Raw genomic sequence first — 22,465 nt, forward strand, 5'->3', positions numbered from 1 at the left:
ATGGGAGACCCACTCACAATTCAACATCTGTTTGAGAAGGAGATTCAACATCAGGAATACATCTGTGATCATCTCACAGATTGTCTTAGGAGAGGTCTCCTCCACTGTATGGGCCTCAGGGCTGTTGTTTGCAGGCCGCTCAGGACTGCTTTCCACACCTGGTGGGACTAAGGGCGTCTGCATTTTCAGGAGGCACAATCTTCATCTGCAGAGGAGGTGGCTGCTGCCATATATGGATTCGAACTTTCTGAGGTGGAGGCTGTGGCTTGGCCTGAAGTGGTGGAGGCTGCTGCGGAATGGTGACTTGCTGCTGAGTGGGGGGCTGAGGCATCTGTTGCAGTGGAGGGGGATTGTCGTCGGGGTGGAGGCTGCTGCCACCACAACACTGAGTGAGTGACAATTTGGGCTTGTTGACTGGGCTGGAGAGTGGCTGTACTGGTTTGGCTTAGTTGGATCCCCCGGGAGGTCACCACTGTGGTGGGCTAACAGTGACCATCCTTCCTTAAGACATAGTCATAGAAGAGGGCAACATCTGTTTGGTAATAATCAACATGTTGACTGTAGCCAGTTGATAATGAACATGATCATGTCAAAGAATATGTCACAAAAACAGAGGTGCCTGGAAAAAACAGAGGGGTGGGTGAGCCCCAGCCCCAGAAGATGCCTGGTTTGCCACATAGGAGGAAAGAGTGGAGTTAACAACAATGGGACAGGACAGGGCAGGGGGCTCTGTTGAGGCTGATGCTGGAGATGCTGGGTCAACAGTAGCCATAGGAGGTGGAGAAGGAGTCTGTGACAGTGGTACCGTATCTAATTCTACTGTTTTCACAGTGGCCTGACACTCTTGAGTGTCTTTATATGCAGCCAGAGCCTTCAGATGCTCTTTCTTGGAAGCTTCGGTTTTCCTCTTAATACACCTGTTTTTGCTCCTCTCCAAGACTATCCCACATGGAGGCCACAATTTTTGAAACCTCCCCAAAAGTGGCATTGGGATTCTGTCCCTTGATGACAGCCTGTGTATCACAAGAGACTAAAGCAGATGCTGAAACTGGCTTCTGAGGTTCATTAGGATCTTTCTTTTTTCTTGTCTTTGGGGCCTTCTGCTTTTTTCCTGCTTCTACCACAACTGTCTTCTGGCTGAGAAGTTGCCTCCAGAAATCCTCAATACCATTCCTGTGACGTGAACTAGTAGGTGAAGGAGTGGTTGAAAGAAGATCCTCAGGTGACCAGGCAGGTGGCAGAATGGTGCCACCCCCTAAGCTTAAACCAAGTTGAGAACTCGGTTCTGACTGATCAGTGGTGGTCAACTGGCTATACCCCATCAAGCCAGATGGCATGTCTGTCATTGGTACATCAATTGTAACAGGTGGTCTGGCATTATACTGAGCTTCTATAGAATGGTCCAAGTCCATGATCAAGCCCCCACTCAGGAGCCCCTCCCCCCCCGCCCTGCTCCATCAAGCCATGGGACATGCCCACAGACATGTCCAATGTCTGGACCCCATATTGGGCTGAAAAGCTGCCATCCTGAGAGGAGGAAGTGTCTGCCAGGTCATCAAAGTGGCCAACCACATCTGAGACAGCCATGGAGTGGTCAGAATCCAAGGAGATAGGTGGGATTTCAAATTCCTCATCTCCCAGACTTGGTGTATGGAATGTCTTGGCACCTGACAGGAAGGGGTGCGAGGACCCTGTGATGGTCAGGTAATTGTCATTTCCTCCGGGAAACTCCATCTTCACACAATGGCTACCACTGTCTCAGTCCCCTCATCGCTCCCACTACCCCTACCGGTGGTAAATTATTTTAAATGAATAATATTGAATGCTGTGCTTTGGAGGTTCAAAACCTCACCAGAACTCCAATAAGCATTGTAGTATAAAAGAAAATGAAATTTAGGTAACAGTACACCCATTTAGTAGGTCATGCTTTAATGAATCAGGAAAAGTCCTTGGCAGAAAATGGCAGGGCTAAAGAACAAATTGAGAGCTATTCAATTAATAAAATTTTCAATGAGTTATTATTCCAAATAGTAAGTGTTTAGATAAAAAAAAAAAACAACAAGGAAGAATAAGGTCCAAAATGAAAATCAGCTTATCTACTGCGATCCTAAAATATAATTGCATTCTGATAACCCATTTTTTCTTGTGTGCACTTAAATGTGTAGGATTATTTTTGCACACTTCTAAATAAAATTAGGGAAATTAAAGGAAAATTAATGAGATAATGTATTTTTCATATTCACACAATGGCATTTTCACACACTAGGCAAAACTGAACCTAGGATTTTAAATCCCAAGGCCAATTAATTTGTCCACACAGAACTGAGCAGAACCCAATAAATGAAAAAAAGGTCTATGGAAGAAAAATCATATTATGTCATCAAAGTAAGGGAGAGAATAAAGTTTAATAGGAGAGCACGGGTGTATTTCACCATCCAAACTAGAGAGTGTTCTGCCATTAACTAAACTGCCGCTAGTGATTGGTGAGTAGTGGATGACTTTTCAACCATTCCATCAGATGATTGGGAATTGAACAGCCCAGCATCCCTGACTGATGGGAGCCCCTCGGCCACCCCATTCCCCTCAGCAAGTTAATAACTTATCATGGCAGGGACTGCTGGTGGCCTCCTCAATATTCTTTCTCTCTCTTTTTAAAAAGATTTTATTTATTGGGGGGGCGGAGCAGGATGGCGGAGGAGTAGGAGACCTAGATTTCATCTGGTCTCAGGAATTCAGCTGGATAGGGATCAAACCATTCTGAACCCCTACGAACTCAACAGGAGATCGAAGAAAAGAATAGCAACAACTCTCTGAACAGAAAAGCGACCACTTTCTAGAAGGTAGACGTGCAGAGAAGTGAATCTGAGGCGATATTCGGGAGGATAGACGACGGGGGAGGGGGCCTCCGTCAGCCGCTTCTGGCAAGTGATAGAGCTGCCGAGCACAAAATTGGAACTTTTAGAAGTCAGCTCCGCTGAGGGACGTCGCTCCAGTGGCTAAGTGGGGGGTGGAACCCTCACGGGACAGTGTGGTCTCAGGACCCTCGGGGTCACAGAAAGATCGGGGGTGCCTGAGTGCGGGAGAGCTCCCAGGTATTGGAGCAGGGAAGCCAGCTGCAGAGATGGAGCTGAGGCATGGGCTCTCAGCTCGGGGTTGCCATAAACTGTAATCAGTGACAGTTGGGCCACTGCTCCTCCAGCAGGGACCCAACAAGCAGCAGACCCGGGGAGACTCCCCTTACTCCCACAGGAGGAGCGGCGCGGGAGGGCACCGCAGGGATCTGCTGGGTTTGGAGACTCCACATGGGGTTGGGTGCCAGAGATAGAAACACTTGGTCATAGGCCGGGTGAGCACGGAGTGCGGCCAGAGACCGGGGAGACAGGAGTGACTGCTTTTCTCTGGGGGCGCACTGAGGAGCGGGGCCCCCTAGTTCTCGGCTCCTCTGGGGCGGAGACTGGGAAGCCACCATTTTCACTGTCGTCCTCCAACGCTGTACGGAAAGCCTGCAGGGAACAAAAGCTCCTGAGAGCAAACCTGAGCTGATTACTTACCCCGGACCTGGCAAGGGCGGGGCAATTCCGCCTCCGGCAAAGACATTTGGAAACCACGGCAACAGTCCCCTCCCCCAGAAGATCAGCACGAATAGCCAGCCAAGACCAAGTTTACCGATCAATGAGAATGGCAGAACTCCAGCGCTAGGGGAATACTGCACATAGAATTCATGGCTTTTTTACCATGATTCATTAGTCTTTCAAAGTTAATTTTTTTAACTGGTTTTTTTTTTAAATTTTTCTTTTTCTCTTTTTCAACCAACATCTTATCAATCCCTTTTTTAAAAAAACATTTTTATTTTTCATTTTTAGAGTCATATTCTATCCCTTCATAGTAGTTACCCGTATTTTTGGCAGATATATATATAAGTTGTTCTCTAAAATTTTGAGGTACAGTTTCATCTAACATATCAAAATATACCCTAAATCTCTAGTGTATGGCTTTGATCTAGTCTCCTGCCTGATCACATTCTCTCCTCCCCCTTTTATATCTTTCCTTTTTTTAATCCTCTTCTTTCTTTTTTCAAACATCTTCTTATCAATTCCTTTTTTAAAATTTTTATAATTTTCATCTTTACAGTCATATTCCATCTCTTCATCATATCAACCCTTATTTTGTACATATATGTCTTTCTTTCTTTAAAATTTTAGGAGGCACTTTCTTCTAACAGACTAAAATACACCCAAAATCTAGTGTGTGGCACTGATGTATGCACCAGCCTGATCATATTTGATCATATTCCGGTTTTTTTTTTGTTTTGTTCTGTTTTTGTTTGTTTTTATCTTTTTCTTTTTTTCTCTCTTTCTTTTTTCTTTCTTTCCCTTTCTCTTCCCCTGGTTTCAGGTCTTTTCTGATTTGTATACAGTATATTTGCTGGGGACGTTGTTAATCTGTTAGCATTTTGTTCTCTCATTCATCTATTCTCCTCTGGACAAAATGACAAGACGAAAAAAACCACCTCAACAAAAAGAACAAGAGGTAGTTCCATCTGCCAGGGACCTACTCAATATCGACATTAGTGCGATGTTGGACCTAGAGTTCAGAATCATGATTTTAAAGATACTAGCTGGGCTTGAAAAAAGCGTGGAAGTTATTACAGAAACCCTTTCTGGAGAAATAAAAGAACTAAAATCTAACCAAGTCGAAATCAAAAAGGCTGTTAATGAGGTGCAATCAAAAATGGGGGCACTAACTGCTAGGATAAATGAGGCAGAAGAGAGAATCAATGATATAGAAGACCAAATGATGGAAAATAAAGAAGCTGAGAAAAAGAGAGATAAATAACTACTGGATCACGAGGGCAGAATTCGAGAGATAAGCGATATGATAAGATGAAACAACATTAGAATAATTGGGATCCCAGAAGAAGAAGAAAGAGAGAGAGGGGCAGAAGGTATATTGGAGCAAATAATAGCAGAGAACTTCCCTAATGTGGGGGAGGAAACAGGCATCAAAATCCAGGAGGCACAGAGAACCCCCTCTCAAAATCAATAAAAATAGGTCAACACCCTGACATCTAATAGTAAAACTTACAAGTCTCAGAGACAAAGAGAAAATCCTGAAAGCAGCTCAGGACAAAAGATATGTAACCTATAATGGTAGAAACCTTAGATTGGCAACAGACCTATCCACAGAGACCTGTCAGGCCAGAAAGGACTGGCATGATATCTTCAGAGCACTAAACGAGAAAAATATGCAGCCAAGAATACTATATCTAGCTAGGCTGTCATTGAAAATAGAAGGAGAGATAAAAATCTTCCAGGACAAACAAAAACTAAGGAATTTGCAAACACGAAACCAGCCCTACAAGAAATATTGAAAGGGGTCCTCTAAGCAAAGAGAGAGCCTAAAAGCAGCATGGACCAGAAAGGAATACAGACAATATTCAGTAACAGTCACTTTACAGGCAATACAATGGCACTAAATTCAAATCTTTCAATAGTTACCCTGAATGTAAATGGGCTAAATGCGCCAATCAAAAGACACAGGCTAACAGATTGGATTAAAAAACAAGACCCATCGATATGCTGTCTGCAAGAGACTCATTTTAGACCCAAAGACACCTCCACCTTGAAAGTGAAGGGGTGGGAAACCATTTACCATGCCAATGGACACAAAAAGAAAGTTGGGGTGGCAAACCTTATATCAGACAAATTAGATTTTATTTTTTTTAATTTTTTTATTGTTATGTTAATCACCATATATTACATAATTTGTTTTGGTGTACTGTTCCATGATTCATTGTTTGTTCATAACACCCAGTGCTCCATGCAGAATGTGCCCTCCTCAATACCCATCACCAGGCTAACCCATCCCCCCACCCTCCTCCCCTCCAGAAACCTCAGTTTGTTTTTCAGAGTCCATCATCTCTCCTGGTTCGTCTCCCCCTCTGACTCACTCCCCTTCATTCTTCCTCTCCTGCTATCTTCTTCTTTTTCTTTTTTCTTAAAATATGTTGCGTTATTTGTTTCAGAAGTACAGATCTGTGATTCAACAGTCTTACACAATTCACAGCGCTCACCGTAGCACATATCTTCCCCAATGTCCATCACCCAGCCACCCCATCCCTCCCACGCCCAACCACTCCAGCAACCCTCAGTTTGTTCCTGAGATTAAGAATTCCTCATATCAGTGAGGTCATATGATATATGTCTTTCTCTGATTGACTTATTTCACTCAGCATAACAACCTCCAGTTCCATCCACGTCGTTGCAAATGGCAAGATCTCATTCCTTTTGATGGCTGCATAATATGCCATTGTGTATATATACCACTTCTTCTTTATCCATTCATCTGTCGATGGACATCTTGGTTCTTTCCACAGTTTGGCTATTGTGGACATTGCTGCTATAAACATTGGGGTGCACGTACCCCTTTGGGACCCTACATTTGTAGCTTTGGGGTAAATACCCAGTAGTGCAATTACTGGATCATATGGTAGCTCTATTTTCAACTGTTTGAGGAACCTCCATACTGTTTTCCAGAGGGGTTGCACCAGCTTGCATTCCCACCAACAGTGTAGGAGGGTTCCCCTTTCTCCGCATCCCCGCCAACATCTGTCGTTCCCTGACTTGTTAATTTTAGCCATTCTGACGGGTGTGAGGTGGTATCTCATTGAGGTTTTGATTTGGATTTCCCTGATGCCGAGCGATGTGGAGCACTTTTTCATGTGCCTGTTGGCCATTTGGATGTCTTCTTTGGAAAAATGTCTCTTCATGTCTTCTGCCCATTTCTTGATTGGATTATTTGTTCTTTGGGTGTTGAGCTTGATAAGTTCTTTATAGATTTTGGATACTAGCCCCTTATCTGATATGTCATTTGCAAATATTTTCTCCCACTCTGTCGGTTGTCTTTTGGTTTTGTGGACTGTTTCTTTTGCTGTGCAAAAGCTTTTTATCTTGATGAAATCCCAATAGTTCATTTTTGCCCTGGCTTCCTGTGCCTTTGGCGATGTTTCTAGGAAGAAGTTGCTGCGGCTGAGGTCGAAGAGGTTGCGACCTGTGTTCTCCTTTAGGATTTGGATGGACTCCTGTCTCATGTTTAGGTCTTTCAACCATTTGGAGTCTATTTTTGTGTGTGGTGTAAGGAAATGGTCCAGTTTCATTCTTCTGCATGTGGCTGTCCAATTTTCCCAACACCATTTGTTGAAGAGACTGTCTTTTTTCCACTGGACATTCTTTCCTGCTTTCTCAAAGATGAGTTGACCATAGAGTTGAGGGTCCATTTCTGGGCTCTCAATTCTGTTCCATTGATCTATGTGTCTGTTTTTGTGCCAGTACCATACTGTCTTGATGATGACAGCTTTGTAATAGAGCTGGAAGTCCGGAATTGTGATGCCGCCAGCTTTGCTTTTCTTTTTCAATATTCCTCTGGCTATTCGGGGTCTCTTCTGGTTCCATACAAATTTTAGGATTATTTGTTCCATTTCTTTGAAAAAAGTGGATGGTATTTTGATGGGGATTGCATTGAATGTGTAGATTGCTCTAGGTGGCATTGACATCTTCACAATGTTGGTTCTTCCAATCCAAGAGCATGGAACGTTTTTCCATTTCTTTGTGTCTTCTTCAATTTCTTTCCTGAGTATTTTATAGTTTTCCGAGTACAGGTCCTTTGCCTCTTTGGTTAAATTTATTCCTAGGTATCTAATGGTTTTGGGTGCAATTGTGAATGGGATCGACTCCTTGATTTGTCTCTCTTCTGTCTTGTTGTTGGTGTATAGGAATGCCACTTGTTTCTGTGCATTGATTTTATATCCTGCTACTTGACTGAATTCCTGGATGAGTTCTAGCAGTTTTGGGGTGGAGTCTTTTGGGTTTTCCACATACAGTATCACATCATCTGCAAAGAGTGAGAGTTTGACTTCCTCCTTGCCGATTTGGATGCCTTTGATTTCTTTTTGTTGTCTGATTGCTGTGGCTAGGACTTCTAACACTACGTTGAATAGCAGTGGTGAGAGTGGACATCCATGCCGCGTTCCTGACCTTAGGGGAAAAGCTCTCAGCTTTTCCCCATTGAGAATGATATTCGCTGTAGGTTTTTCGTAGATGGCTTTTATGATATTGAGGTATGTACCCTCTATCCCTATACTCTGAAGAATTTTGATCAAGAAAGGATGCTGTACTTTGTCAAATGCTTTTTCTGCATCTATTGAGAGGATCATATGATTCTTGTTCTTTCTTTTGGTAATGTATTGTATCACGTTGATTGATTTGCGGATGTTGAACCAGCCTTGCGGCCCAAGGATAAATCCCACTTGGTCGTGGTGAATAATCCTTTTAATGTACTGTTGGATCCTATTGGCTAGTATTTTGGTGAGAATTTTTGCATCCATCTTCATCAAGGATATTGGTCTGTAATTCTCCTTTTTGATGGGATCTTTGTCTGGTTTTGGGATCAAGGTAATGGTGGCCTCATAAAATGAATTTGGAAGTTTTCCTTCCATTTCTATTTTTTGGAACAGTTTCAGGAGAATAGGTATTAATTCTTCTTTAAATGTCTGATAGAATTCCCCTGGGAAGCCATCTGGCCCTGGGCTTTTGTTTCTTGGGAGATTTCTGATGACTGCTTCAATTTCCTTAGTGGTTATAGGTCTGTTCAGGTTTTCTATTTCTTCCTGGTTCAGTTTTGGTAGTTGATATATCTCTAGGAATGCACCCATTTCTTCCAGGTTATCTAATTTGCTGGCATAGAGTTGCTCGTAATATGTTCTTATAATTGTTTGTATTTCTTTGGTGTTGGTTGTGATCTCTCCTCTTTCATTCATGATTTTGTTGATTTGGGTCCTTTCTCTTTTCTTTTTGATCAGTCTGGCCAGGGGTTTATCAATCTTGTTAATTCTTTCAAAGAACCAGCTCCTAGTTTCGTTGATCTGTTCTACTGTTCTTTTGGTTTCTAGTTCATTGATTTCTGCTCTGATCTTTATGATTTCTCTTCTCCTGCTGGGTTTAGGCTTTATTTGCTGTTCTTTCTCCAGCTCCTTTAGGTGTAGGGTTAGGTTGTGTATTTGAGACCTTGCTTGTTTCTTGAGAAAGGTTTGTATTGCTAGATACTTTCCTCTCAGGACTGCCTTTGCTGTATCCCAAAGATTTTGGACAGTTGTGTTTTCATTTTCATTGGTTTCCATGAATTTTTTAAATTCTTCTTTAATTTCCTGGTTGACCCATTCATTCTTTAGTAGGATGCTCTTTAGCCTCCATGTATTTGAGTTCTTTCCGAATTTCCTCTTGTGATTGAGTTCTAGTTTCAAAGCATTGTGGTCTGAAAATATGCAGGGAAAGATCTCAATCTTTTGGTACCGGTGGAGACCTGATTTGTGACCTAGGATGTGATCAATTCTGGAGAATGTTCCATGGGCACTAGAGAAGAATGTGTATTCCGTTGCTTTGGGATGGAATGTTCTGAATATGTCTGTGAAGTCCATTTGGTCCAGTGTGTCATTTAAAGTCTTTATTTCCTTGTTGATCTTTTGCTTAGATGATCTGTCCATTTCAGTGAGGGGGGTGTTAAAGTCCCCCACTATTATTGTATTGTTGTCAATGTGTTTCTTTGCTTTTGTTATTAATCGCCTTATATAATTGGCTGCTCCCATGTTAGGGGCATAGATATTTACAATTGTTAGATCTTCTTGTTGGATAGACCCTTTAAGTAGGATATAGTGTCCTTCCTCATCTCTTATTACAGTCTTTGTTTTAAAATCTAGTTTGTCTGATATAAGGATTGCCACCCCAGCTTTCTTTTGGTGTCCATTAGCATGGTAAATGGTTTCCCACCCCCTCACTTTCAATCTGGGGGTGTCTTTGGGTCTAAAATGAGTCTCTTGCAGACAGCATATGTATGGGTCTTGTTTTTTAATCCAATCTGATAGCCTGTGTCTTTTGATGGGGGCATTGAGCCCATTTACATTCAGGGTAACTATTGAAAGGTATGAATTTAGTGCCATTGTATTGCCTGTAAGGTGACTGTTACTGTATGTTGTCTGTGTTCCTTTCTGATCTATGCTGCTTTTAGGCTCTCTCTTTGCTTAGAGGACCCCTTTCAATATTTCTTGGAGGGCTGGTTTCGTGTTTGCAAATTCCTTTAGTTTTTGTTTGTTCTGGAATCTTTTTATCTCTCCTTCTATTTTCAATGACAGCCTAGCTGGATATAGTATTCTTGGCTGCATATTTTTCTCATTTAGTGCTCTGAAGATATCTTGCCAGTCCTTTCTGGCCTGCCAGGTCTCTGTGGATAGGTCTGTTGCCAATCTAATATTTTTACCATTGTAGGTTACATATCTCTTCTCCCGAGCTGCTTTCAGGATTTTGTCTTTGTGTCTGAGACTCGTAAGTTTTACTATTAGATGTCAGGGTGTTGACCTATTTTTATTGATTTTGAGAGGGGTTCTCTGTGCCTCCTGGATTTTGATGCCTGTTTCCTTCCTCACATTAGGGAAGTTCTCTGCTATTATTTGCTCCAATATACCTTCTGCCCCTCTCTCTCTTTCTTCTTCTTCTGGGATCCCAATTATTCTAATGTTGTTTCGTCTTATCGAATCACTTATCTCTCGAATTCTGCCCTCGTGATCCTGTAGTTGTTTCTCCCTCTTTTTCTCAGCCTCTTTACTTTCCATCATTTGGTCTTCTATATCACTGATTCTCTCTTCTGCTTCATTTATCCTAGCATTTAGTGCCCCCATTTTTGATTGCACCTCATCAATAGCCTTTTTGATTTCGATTTGGTTAGATTTTAGTTCTTTTATTTCTCCAGAAGGGGTTTCTCTAATAACTTCCACGCTTTTTTCAAGCCCAGCTAGTATCTTTAAAGTCATGATTCTGAACTCTAGGTCCGACATCGTACTAATGTCCGTATTGAGTAGGTCCCTGGCTGACGGTACTACCTCTTGTTCTTTTTGCTGAGGTGATTTTTTTCGTCTTGTCATTTTGTCCAGAGGAGAATAGATGAATGAGAGAACAAAATGTTAACAGGTTTACAACGTCCCCAGGAAATATATTGTATACAAATCAGAAAAGACCTGAAACCAGGGGAAAAGAAAGGGAAAGAAAGAAAAAAGAAAGAGAAAAATAAAAGATAAAAACAAAAACAGAACAATACAAAAAAAAGCAGAATGTGATCAAATATGATCAGGCTAGTGCATAGATCAGTGCCACACACTAGATTTTGGGCGTATTTTGGTCTGTTAGAAAAAAGTGCCTCCTAAAATTTTAAAGGAAGAAAGACATATATGTACAATATAAGGGTTGATACAATGAAGGGATAGAAGATGATTGTAAAGATGAAAATTATAAAAGATTTTATAAAAGGACTTGATAAGATAAGAAGTTGTTTGAAAAAGAAAGAAGATTTAAAAAAAAAAAAAGAAAAAAGGGAGAGAATGTGATCAGGCAGGAGACTAGAACAGAACCATACAATAGTGATTTAGGGTATATTTTTATCTGTTAGAAGAAACTGTATCTCAAAATTTTAAAGAGAGAACAACTTATATATATATGCCAAAAATAAGGGTAACTACTATGAAGGGATAAAATATGACTCTAAAAATGAAAAATAAAAAAAATTTTTTTTTTTAAAAGAGATTGATGAGATGTTGGTTGAAAAAGGGAAAAAGAAAAAGAAAAAAAAACAGTTAACAAAAATTAACTTTGATGAACTAATGAATCATGGTAAAAAAAAAAAGCCATGAATTCTATGTGCAGTATTCCCCTAGCGCTGGAGTTCTCCCGTTCTCCTTGATCGGTAAACTTGGTCTTGGCTTGCTGGCTGTTCCTGCTGATCTTCTGGGGGAGGGGCCTGTTGCTGTGGTTTCCAAATGTCTTTGCCGGAGGCTGAATTGCCCCGCCCTTGTCGGTCCAGGCTAAGCATGCTGCTCGGGTTTGATCTCAGGAGCTTTTGTTCCCTGCAAGCTCTCCGTACAGCCTTGGAGGACCAGGGCAAAAATGGTGGCCTCCCAATCTCCATCTGGAGGAGCTGAGAACTCGGGGCCCCGCTCCTCAGTGCGCCCCCAGAGAAAAGCAGTCACTCCCTTGTCCCCGGTCTCCGGCCGCACTCCGTGCTCACCCGGCCTGTGACCGAGCGTTTGTATCTCTGGCACCCGACCCCGTGTGGAGTCTCCAAACCCAGCAGATCCCTGCGGTGCGTTCCCGCGCCGCTCCTCCCCGGGAAGGAAGGGGAGTCTCCCCGGATCTGCCGCCTGTTGGGTCCCTGCTGGAGGAGCAGTGGCCTGACTGGGCCGCGGATCACAGTTTATGGCAACCCCGAGCTGAGAACCCGCCCCTCGGCTCCGTCTCTGCAGCTGGCTTCCCAGCTCCGATACCTGGGAGCTCTGGCGCACTCAGGCTCCCCCGGTCTTTCTGTGACCCCAAGGGTCCTGAGACCCCACTGTCCCGTGAGGGTTCCACCCCCGCTTAGCCACTGGAGTGACGTCCCTCAGCGGAGCCGACTTCTAAAAGGTCCGATTTTGTGCTCCGCGGCTCTAGCACTTGCCAGAAGCGGCCGGCGGAGGCCCCTCCCCCGCCGTCTATCCTCCCGAATATCGCCTCGGATTCACTTCTCCGCACGTCCTACCTTCCAGTAAGTGGTCGCTTCTCTGTTCAGAGAGTTGTTGCTACTCTCCTCTTTGATCTCCTGTTGAGTTCGTAGGTGTTCAGACTGGTTTGATCCCTATTCAGCTGAATTCCTGAGACCAGACGAAATCTAGGTCTCCTACTCCTCCGCCATCTTGCTCCACCCCGACAAATTAGATTTTAAACCAAAGACTGTTGTAAGAGATGAGGAAGGACACTATATCCTACTTAAAGGGTCTATCCAACAAGAAGATCTAACAATTGTAAATATTTATGCCCCTAACATGGGAGCAGCCAATTATATAAGGCAATTAATAACAAAAGCAAAGAAACACTTTGACAACAATACAATAATAGTGGGGGACTTTAACACCCCCCTCACTGAAATGGACAGATCATCTAAGCAAAAGATCAACAAGGAAATAAAGACTTTAAATGACACACTGGACCAAATGGACTTCCCAGACATATTCAGAACATTCCATCCCAAAGCAACAGAATACACATTCTTCTCTAGTGCCCATGGAACATTCTCCAGAATTGATCACATCCTAGGTCACAAATCAGGTCTCCACCGGTACCAAAAGATTGAGATCTTTCCCTGCATATTTTCAGACCACAATGCTTTGAAACTAGAACTCAATCACAAGAGGAAATTCGGAAAGAACTCAAATACATGGAGGCTAAAGAGCATCCTACTAAAGAATGAATGGGTCAACCAGGAAATTAAAGAAGAATTAAAAAAATTCATGGAAACCAATGAAAATGAAAACACAACTGTCCAAAATCTTTGGGATGCAGCAAAGGCAGTCCTGAGAGGAAAGTATCTAGCAATACAAACCTTTCTCAAGAAACAAGCAAGGTCTCAAATACACAACCTAACCCTACACCTAAAGGAGCTAGAGAAAAAACAGCAAATAAAGCCTAAACCCAGCAGGAGAAGAGAAATCATAAAGATCAGAGCAGAAATCAATGAACTAGAAACCAAAAGAACAGTAGAACAGATCAACGAAACTAGGAGCTGGTTCTTTGAAAGAATTAACAAGATTGATAAACCCCTGGCCAGACTGATCAAAAAGAAAAGAGAAAGGACCCAAATCAACAAAATCATGAATGAGAGAGGAGAGATCACAACCAACACCAACGAAATACAAACAATTATAAGAACATATTATGAGCAACTCTATGCCAGCAAATAAGATAACCTGGAAGAAATGGGTGCATTCCTGGAGAGGTATCAACTACCAAAATTGAACCAGGAAGAAATAGAACACCTGAACAGACCTATAACCACTAAGGAAATTGAAGCAGTCATCAAAAATCCCCCAACAAAGAAAAGCCCAGGGCCAGACGGCTTCCCAGGGGAATTCTATCAGACATTTAAAGAAGAATTGATACCTATTCTCCTGAAACTGTTCCAATAAATAGAAATGGAAGGAAAACTTCCAAACTCATTTTATGAGGCCACCATTACCTTGATCCCAAAACCAGACAAAGACCCCATCAAAAAGGAGAATTACAGACCAATATCCTTGATGAACATGGATGCAAAAATTCTCACCAAAATATTAGTCAATAGGATCCAACAGTACATTAAAAGGATTATTCTCCATGACCAAGTGGGATGTATCCCTGGGCTGGAAGGTTGGTTCAACATTCACAAATCAATCAACGTGATACAATATATTAATAAAAGAAAGAACAAGAATCATATGATCCTCTCAGTAGATGCAGAGAAAGCATTTGACAAAGTACAGCATCCTTTCTTCATCAAAACTCTTCAGAGTATACGGATAGAGGGTACCTATCTCAATACCATAAAAGCCATCTATGAAAAACCTACAGCGAATATCATTCTCAATGGGGAAAAGCTGAGAGCTTTCCCCCTAAGGTCAGGAATGCAGCAGGGATGTCCACTATCACCACGGCTATTCAACATAGTATTAGAAGTTTTAGCCACAGCAATCAGACAACAAAAAGCAATCAAAGGCATCCAAATTGGCAAGGAGGAAGTCAAACTCTCACTCTTTGCAGATTGTATGATACTGTATGTGGAAAACCCAAAAGACTCCACCCCAAAACTGCTAGAACTCATCCAGGAATTCAGTAAAGTGGCAGGATATAAAATCAATGCACAGAAATCAGGGGCATTTCTATACACCAAGAAGACAGAAGAAAGAGAAATTAAGGAGTCGATCCCATTTACAATTGCACCCAAAACCATAAGATACCTAAGAATAAATCTAACCAAAGAGGCAAAGGATCTGTACTCAGAAAACTATAAAATACTCACGAAAGAAATTGAGGAAGACACAAAGAAATGGAAAAACGTTCCATGCTCATGGATTGGAAGAATAAACATTGTGAAGATGTCAATGCTACCTAGAGCAATCTACACATTCAATGCAATCCCCATCAAAATACCATCCACTTTTTTCAAAGAAATGGAACAAATAATCCTAAAATTTGTATGGAACCAGAAGAGACCCCGAATAGCCAGAGGAATGTTGAAAAAGAAAAGCAAAGCTGGCGGCATCACAATTCCGGACTTCCAGCTCTATTACAAAGCTGTCATCATCAAGACAGTATGGTACTGGCACAAAAACAGACACATAGATCAATGGAACAGAATTGAGAGCCCAGAAATGGACCCTCAACTCTATGGTCAACTCATCTTTGAGAAAGCAGGAAAGAATGTCCAATGGAAAAAAGACAGTCTCTTCAACAAATAGTGTTGGGAAAATTGGACAGCCACATGCAGAAGAATGAAACTGGATCATTTCCTTACACCACACACAAAAACACACTCAAAATGGTTGAAAGACCTAGATGTGAGACAGGAGTTCATCAAAATCCTAAAGGAGAACACAGGCAGCAACCTCTTCAACCTCAGCCACAGCAACTTCTTCCTAGATACATCGCCAAGGGCAAGGGAAGCAAGGGCAAAAATGAACTTTTGGGATTTCATCAAGATAAAAAGCTTTTGCACAGCTAAAGAAATAGTCAACAAAACCAAAAGACAACCGACAGAATGGGAGACAATATTTGCAAATGACATATCAGATAAAGGGCTAGTATCCAAAATCTATAAGGAACTTATCAAACTCAACACCCAAAGAACAAATAATCCAATCAAGAAATGGGCAGAAGACATGAGCAGATATTTTTCCAAAGAAGACATCCAAATGGCCAAGAGACACATGAAAAAGTGCTCAACATTGCTCAGCATCAGGGAAATCCAAATCAAAGTCTCAGTGAGATACCACCTCACACCTGTCAGAATGGCTAAAATTAACAAGTCAGGAAATCACAGATGTTGGCGGGGATTTGGAGAAAGGGGAACCCTCCTGCACTGTTGGTGGGAATGGAAGTTGGTGCAACCACTCTGGAAAACAGTATGGAGGTTCCTCAAACAGTTGAAAATAGAGCTACCATATGATCCAGCAATTGCACTACTTGGGTATTTACCACAAAGATACAAATGTAGGGATCCGAAGGGGTATGTGCACTCCGATGTTTATAGCAGCAATGTCCACTATAGCCAAAGTGTGGAAAGAGCCAAGATGTCCCTCGACAGATGAATGGATAAAGAAGAAGTGGTATATATACACAATGGAATATTATGCAGCCATCAAAAGGAATGAGATCTTGCCATTTGCAATGACATGGATGGAACTGGAGGGTGTTATGTTGAGTGAAATAAGTCAATCAGAAAAAGACATGTATCATATCACCTCGCTGATATTAGGAATTCTTAATCTCAGGAAACAAACTGAGGGTTGCTGGAGTGATGGGGGGTGAGAGGGAGGGGGGTGGCTGGCTGATAGACATTGGGGAGGGTATGTGCTATGTTGAGCGCTGTGAATTGTGCAAGACTGTTGAATCACAGATCTGTACCTCTGAAACAAATAATGCAATATATTTTAAGAAAAAAAAAAGAAGACAGCAGGAGGGGAAGAATGAAGGTGGGGAAATCGGAGGGGGAGACGAACCATGAGAGATGATGGACTCTGAAAAACAAACTGAGGGTTCTAGAGGGGAGGGGGGTGGGAGGATGGGTTAGCCTCATGATGGGTATTAAAGAGGGCACGTTCTGCGTGGAGCACTGGGTATTATGCACAAACAATGAATCATGGAACACTACCTTAAAAACTAATGATGTAATGTATGGTGATTAACATAACAATAAAAAATTAAAATTAAAAAAAGATTTTATTTATTTATTTGAGATAGATAGAGTGATCCAAGAGCATGAATGGGGGGAGGGGCAGAAGGAGAGGGACAAACAGATCCCCTGCTGAGCAGGGAGTCCACCATGGGGCTCAACCCCAGGACTCTGAGATCATGACCTGAGCCGAAGGCAGACACTTAACCCACTGAGCCACCCAGGTGCCCCTCTTTTTCTTTCTTAGTAACAGATTCCTGGTAAATACACCCAGCTGAAAAACTACATTTCCTAACTAGTGACCTAAGAGGTGGTCAAGAGATTTATAAGCAGGAGTCCTTGGGTGGGGCAATGGGAAAAATCATTTTGCTCTAGTCCTTCCTCCTTCTTGCTGATGGGATGGCTGGAGCCACAGCAGCTACCTCAGGATGCTGAGAATGGAAGCCACTTAGTAAAGATGGAAGAACAAAAGATTGAAGGGTCTGAGTTCCTGATGACATCAGGGAGCCACCTTACCAGACCTAGGTTGCTTTTTTCCAGATATTTTTAATGAGAGAAAGGAAGGAGGGAAGGGAGGGAGGGAGGGAGGAAGACATCCTAGAATTTCTGTGTTGTGAATATTTTTAAAAGCCAGCAAGTGTAATTCCTGGATCACATCTGTGAGAGAGGGAGGGCAGGGAGGGGAAAGGGAAAGGAAAGAGACAAAGAAAGAGAAAGAGGGAGAGAGGAGAGAGACAGGGGCAATGGCAAAGAACTCACAGTCTGGAGCCTGAGTGTAAACCCCAGTCTGTCACTTTGTCATCGTCTGACCCTAGACAAATAACCTCCACTTCACTGCACCTTGGCTCCCTCATCCATAAAATGGGGATGAAAGTGGCATGGATCTTACCTTTGGAGATTTACTGCAAGAACTGCATCACTTAACATGTGTGGCAGTCCCTCAACCTCTGTCAGGTGTTCTTACTGCCTTATGAGGGCCTGCTGTGCCATGCTCACTGTCTCCTGCGCAGGACAATCCCCCTTGGAGGGGACGCTGACTCTGGCTTTTTTGTTTGTTTGTTTGTTTGTTTTTAAGATTTTATTTACTTATTTGAGAGAGAGAGAGAGAGTGCACAGTGGGGGGATCAGCAGAGGGAAAGGGAGAAGCAGGCTCCCTGCAGGACCCTGGGATCATGACCTGAGCTGAAGGCAGACACTTAACTGACTGAGCCACACAGGACCCCAAAACCCTGACTCCTGGGAAGTTGTTTCATAGGATGAATAAGCACTGTATTCCCATTGCTTCTGGTGGTCTGTCTTCCATTGACTTCCCAGGGCCATGAGATAAAGTCTGATCTGTTTTCTGCATGTACACACCCTTCAAATATTTGAGAACAGCCATCCTGAAACTTCACCCCCATGGCTGAACATCTGGGGCGACTTAGAGTCTCTGGATGTGCTTTAGCTTGATTTTTCCCATCTTAAATGTGACTCCAAGAAACAAATACTCCAGCCACCTCTGCTTTTGTGACATATTCTTTGACATGATCATGTTCAGCATGTAATGAGCTCATCACCTCTGTATTGCTCTTGGGAATTGTACCCTTTGTCAACATTAATGCTTTTCTTTCTCAGTTAATTCTGCTTTGTTGGATACTAATCTTGCCACTGCTTCTGATAGCCATTTGAATTTGCATGGCACCTTTTGCTGGTGCACTCTTCACTATCATTTCATTTAGAAACTTTGGGTGTCATTTCATTTTGGCATTTCTTTGTATTTTGCATTTGGTGCAAACACAGAGCTTCGCTGTCATAACAGCACAGTGTAAAACCATGGCATTCACCATTGCAACTGTTGTCCTTCCTAATGCCATTCTGGTTTATACTTGTTGAAAGCACTGTGGCTGTTTCTTTGTTTTCTTCCCTGTGGTTACACGAATAACGTTTCCTCCTGTCCTATCTTCTTTGGGGTTGGGAAGGTGAATTTACTTGTGCTGTTCAAAAGCATTCATTGATCTTATTCCTTCTACATATAAGAGTCAAGACCCAAATATTACCTTTGGGTTTCCCCATTTAAGGCATTTCTTACTTCTCCCTGGCCACCTCTCTCCCTATTTTCAAACAACTTGGTCTTGATTAGATTTAAATGAAGACTTGTGATTACTTGTTTTGCATTTATTCTCAGACTTACCGACAGACTTACAAACTTTTAAATTGTTTGGTGCTTGTCACTTATCTTTTTAAACTCTGGTCAAGTCCTATCTTTTCCTTTCTGCTTCATTTATTTGGAGTACACATTAAAGAACGAGGAAGATCATTCTTCTGAGGCCTCACACATGAAACAACAGCTTTTTACCGTCTTCAAATAGGAGAGACTTAGGTGGGCATATAGTTATTGAATCACCACAGTTTCTTCAAAATTCTGTGTGTCTAATTTCATGTTCTTATGCCATTTCCTCCTGGAAAGGTAATTTGGGGGTGCCTGTCTTCTTTTTGTTTTATTTGTGGGGGAGGGTTAGTAATCTGTTATTTTTCTCTTGAAATTTGTGCATTTTTTCCCTACCATTCCCACAGAACCAAAATTCCATCAGAATATAACTGGCTGAGAAATTTTGTCTTTCATTTTGCCTGGAATGTGCCCAACTGGATAATATGGTGTTAGGTAAGGAAAATTTTCTTCTAGCATATCTTTACTGTCTCTATTCTGTTTGTCAGTGTGTCTTCTTTGGGAAAACCAGTGTTCTGTATGTGGCCTCCATGTTGATCACACGTTCTTGTCTCTTATGCCCTTTGCCCTCTGCCTCTGCCCTCTGGGGGAGCTTTGTGCTTTGTCTTCAGCCTCTAACACTGGACAGCAGCAGTGCCGTCTCTTGATAGGGATTTAATTTCAAGCCTTTCTTACCCATCTTCCTTTTCATCTAATAATTCTGTGGCCTTCTCAGCTCAGCTTCTGCTCTTCAGATGGCTCCAGTGCCCATTTCAGAGGCTGGCTGATCAAATTGTACTGAGGAGGATGAACAGTTCTTGCAGTGTGTGTGTGTGTGTGTGTGTGTGTGTGTGTGTGAATCACGCATTTTGGAATATCGTCACGAGTGTGTTCTTTCTCTGATTTTTCCAAATGTGGTTCCCTTTCCCTCATTCCATGTTACACTTTTGTTCCTGGTGTCTCTTGCTATGCAACAAACTCACACCAAAAGCGTGGCTTAAACAACCACCACCATTTTATTACTTTTCATGATTTTGTGGGTCAGAAATGTGGGTAGGGTTTGGCTGGGCAATTCCTTTCTTCCATCTGTTAACAACAGAAGTCACTTGGTGATATTCAGCTGGTGGAGGGTACAGGATGGCTTCACTCACGTGTCTGGTGCTTTGTCAGCAACGGCTGGAAGGCTGGGTTCCGCTGGAACTGTCAGCTGGAGAACCCATGCATGGCATGTCCAACATGGCCATCACAGGGTAGGCAGCTGGCCTTCTTCAGTGGCCTCTCAGGGCTCCAGGAGCCACTGTTGCCATGAACAAGGAGATCCTGCATGGCCCCTGACCAAGCCTCAGAAGTCACACCACATCACTTCCTTTGTACTCTTATCAGTCAAGACAGTCACAAGCCTGCCCAGATTCAAGGGAAGGAAATGTAGATCCCATCTCTTGGAATGTTATTTTTCCCCTTTAATCATCCCAAGCCCAGTGAGGTCTCTTCATGGTAAGCGCTGTTCTAGACACTGGGGAGTGCCTCTCAGGTCTTACATGGGAAGAGCCAAAGTGGTGTACACAGCTCTCTTTTTAGCTGTTTGTAGAAGACTCTCATGTTGGCCTGCACCGTTCTGGATGCCCTGCTCTTATTTACCCCATCAAGGACATAATTAGCCTCTGTGGAGACCACATCATATTGCTGACCCACGTCAAGCTCAATGTAACTAACATCCCACCTTGCTCTGGTGGGATGTTCTTGCCCCACCTGCTGGCTTCTAGTGAGCATCACCCCTTTAAGAGCCCTTGCGAGTTAAAACATTTATAGTCTTCCTCTTGTTGAGAAGCCCCAAAACCAGGGATGGGGAGGCATCTCTCTGCCTCTCCATGGCTCTCCACGTGCCACAGAGAGTGGCCAAGGACCTCAGTGGTAAGCTATCCTAGAGCTTTGTGCATGAGCACCAGCATGTGCCCACCAACAAAAACAACCCAATCAGTAGGCAGGGTGAGGAGGGGAGTTAGAGGGTACTGAATATGAGCTAGATAAAGCTTCATCTTCCAAAATGGAAAGGTCATAGACATTGTCAGGAGTTGATAGATCAAAGACAAAACTTCTATAAACACATTATTTGGTGTTCTGGGGGTAACCACTGAGGAACTAACAATAGAAATGCCTCCAAGTGGTTGCCCCTCGAGAGAGGGCTTGGAAGGTAGAGACCAGCCTGCCTCACACACAGCCCCACAGCCCAATTTTATCTTTTACTTTGTGCATGGATTTTCTGATAAAAAATTAAATGATATGTATTTGGATATCAAAAATATTGCATAATATTTTAGAATGACTCATGCCATTTAAAGTTCTATTTAGAGGTTAAAGTTTGTAATGATATTTTATAGCAGGCTGTCTTCTTGCTTTGAATTTAAGATTTATTTTCATCATTAAATTTTTTCTTTTTAAATCACAAAATTGGGACAAAACCATGAGAGAGTTGAAGAGAAGGAGACAGGAAAATAAATAAGAACTGGAAGCCTTCCCCAGTGAATTCAGCAGCCTTTTTTGTATCACTCTATGTACCTTTAATTTTTATGTCCTTCTGAAAAAATTAAATTGGAACTCCCTTTATCACTTCTTCATTTCATTTTTCCCCTTGTAAAAAGGGCAAGAGCTTAACGTGCCACAGACTAAAGCTGCAGGGGCAGCTGGACACACATGGGCAGATGCCCGAGTCTCTGGACAGCTGGCGGGGTCTTCCACTCACATTTTCCAAAGTCCACGGTTCCAGGCAGCAGCTGGAACTCGGTGGGGCAGGTGGGGGTGGGGGGACAAGCTTAAGGGGTGTATGGTGTTTTCTCCTGGTTTAATGTTTAAAAAGAGGAATACTTAACTATCAAAATAAGGTATTCCTCCAGTTTGTGTTTACCCTTTAATCGGAAAAAAAAATCCTTTGCTACACTGTGGAAAGTGTATTTCTTTAGTAGCAGCAGTAGCGGTAGTGGTAGTGGTAGTGGTAGGTAGTGGTAGTAGAAGGAGGAGGATGAGAAAGAAAAGCAATCCCTCAGAGGCTCAACCATACTCAACGCGGCCCGCTCATGAGCAGGGCTGGCCTCACCTGGAAGCTTCTTAGAACTGCAGTGTATCAGCCGCTCCCCAGCCCCTGCTCAGTATCTGCATTTTAACGAGATAGATGCACAGGTGCTGTGGGTTGCGCATTATGGTTTGAGAAGTGCTGCTCTAAGGTATGGATGAGAGATTCTAGGTCAAGAAAATTCAAGTCCTGGTTTTTAGCCTTAGCTTAGAATCATCTGGGAGTTGGGTTTTTGTTTTGTTTTGTTTTGTTTTTAATGCTAATCACTGAGCTCCACCCCAGAATAATTAAAACAGAGCCTTGGGGGGGGGGGTGCTAGGCATGGGTAATTTCAAGTGTTCCAGCTGATGTCAACGTGTAGCCACGGCTCAGAACATTAAGTACGTAATGCTGGGAGCTGCTCAGCTGTCTGTCCCCCATCGCACACTGCCTCCTCC

General features: G+C 42.7%; 1 protein-coding gene across 4 annotated transcripts in view; it reads right to left on the reverse strand.

Moving 5' to 3' along the window:
* CFAP61 (cilia and flagella associated protein 61) overlaps window positions 1-22,465 on the reverse strand; it is a 302,051-nt gene that overhangs the window by 94,075 nt on the left and 185,511 nt on the right. The gene's annotated exons all lie outside the window — the stretch shown is intronic.

This window comes from Zalophus californianus, chromosome 8 (genome assembly GCF_009762305.2).
Source record: "Zalophus californianus isolate mZalCal1 chromosome 8, mZalCal1.pri.v2, whole genome shotgun sequence".
In the NCBI taxonomy this organism is placed as follows: domain Eukaryota; kingdom Metazoa; phylum Chordata; class Mammalia; order Carnivora; family Otariidae; genus Zalophus; species Zalophus californianus.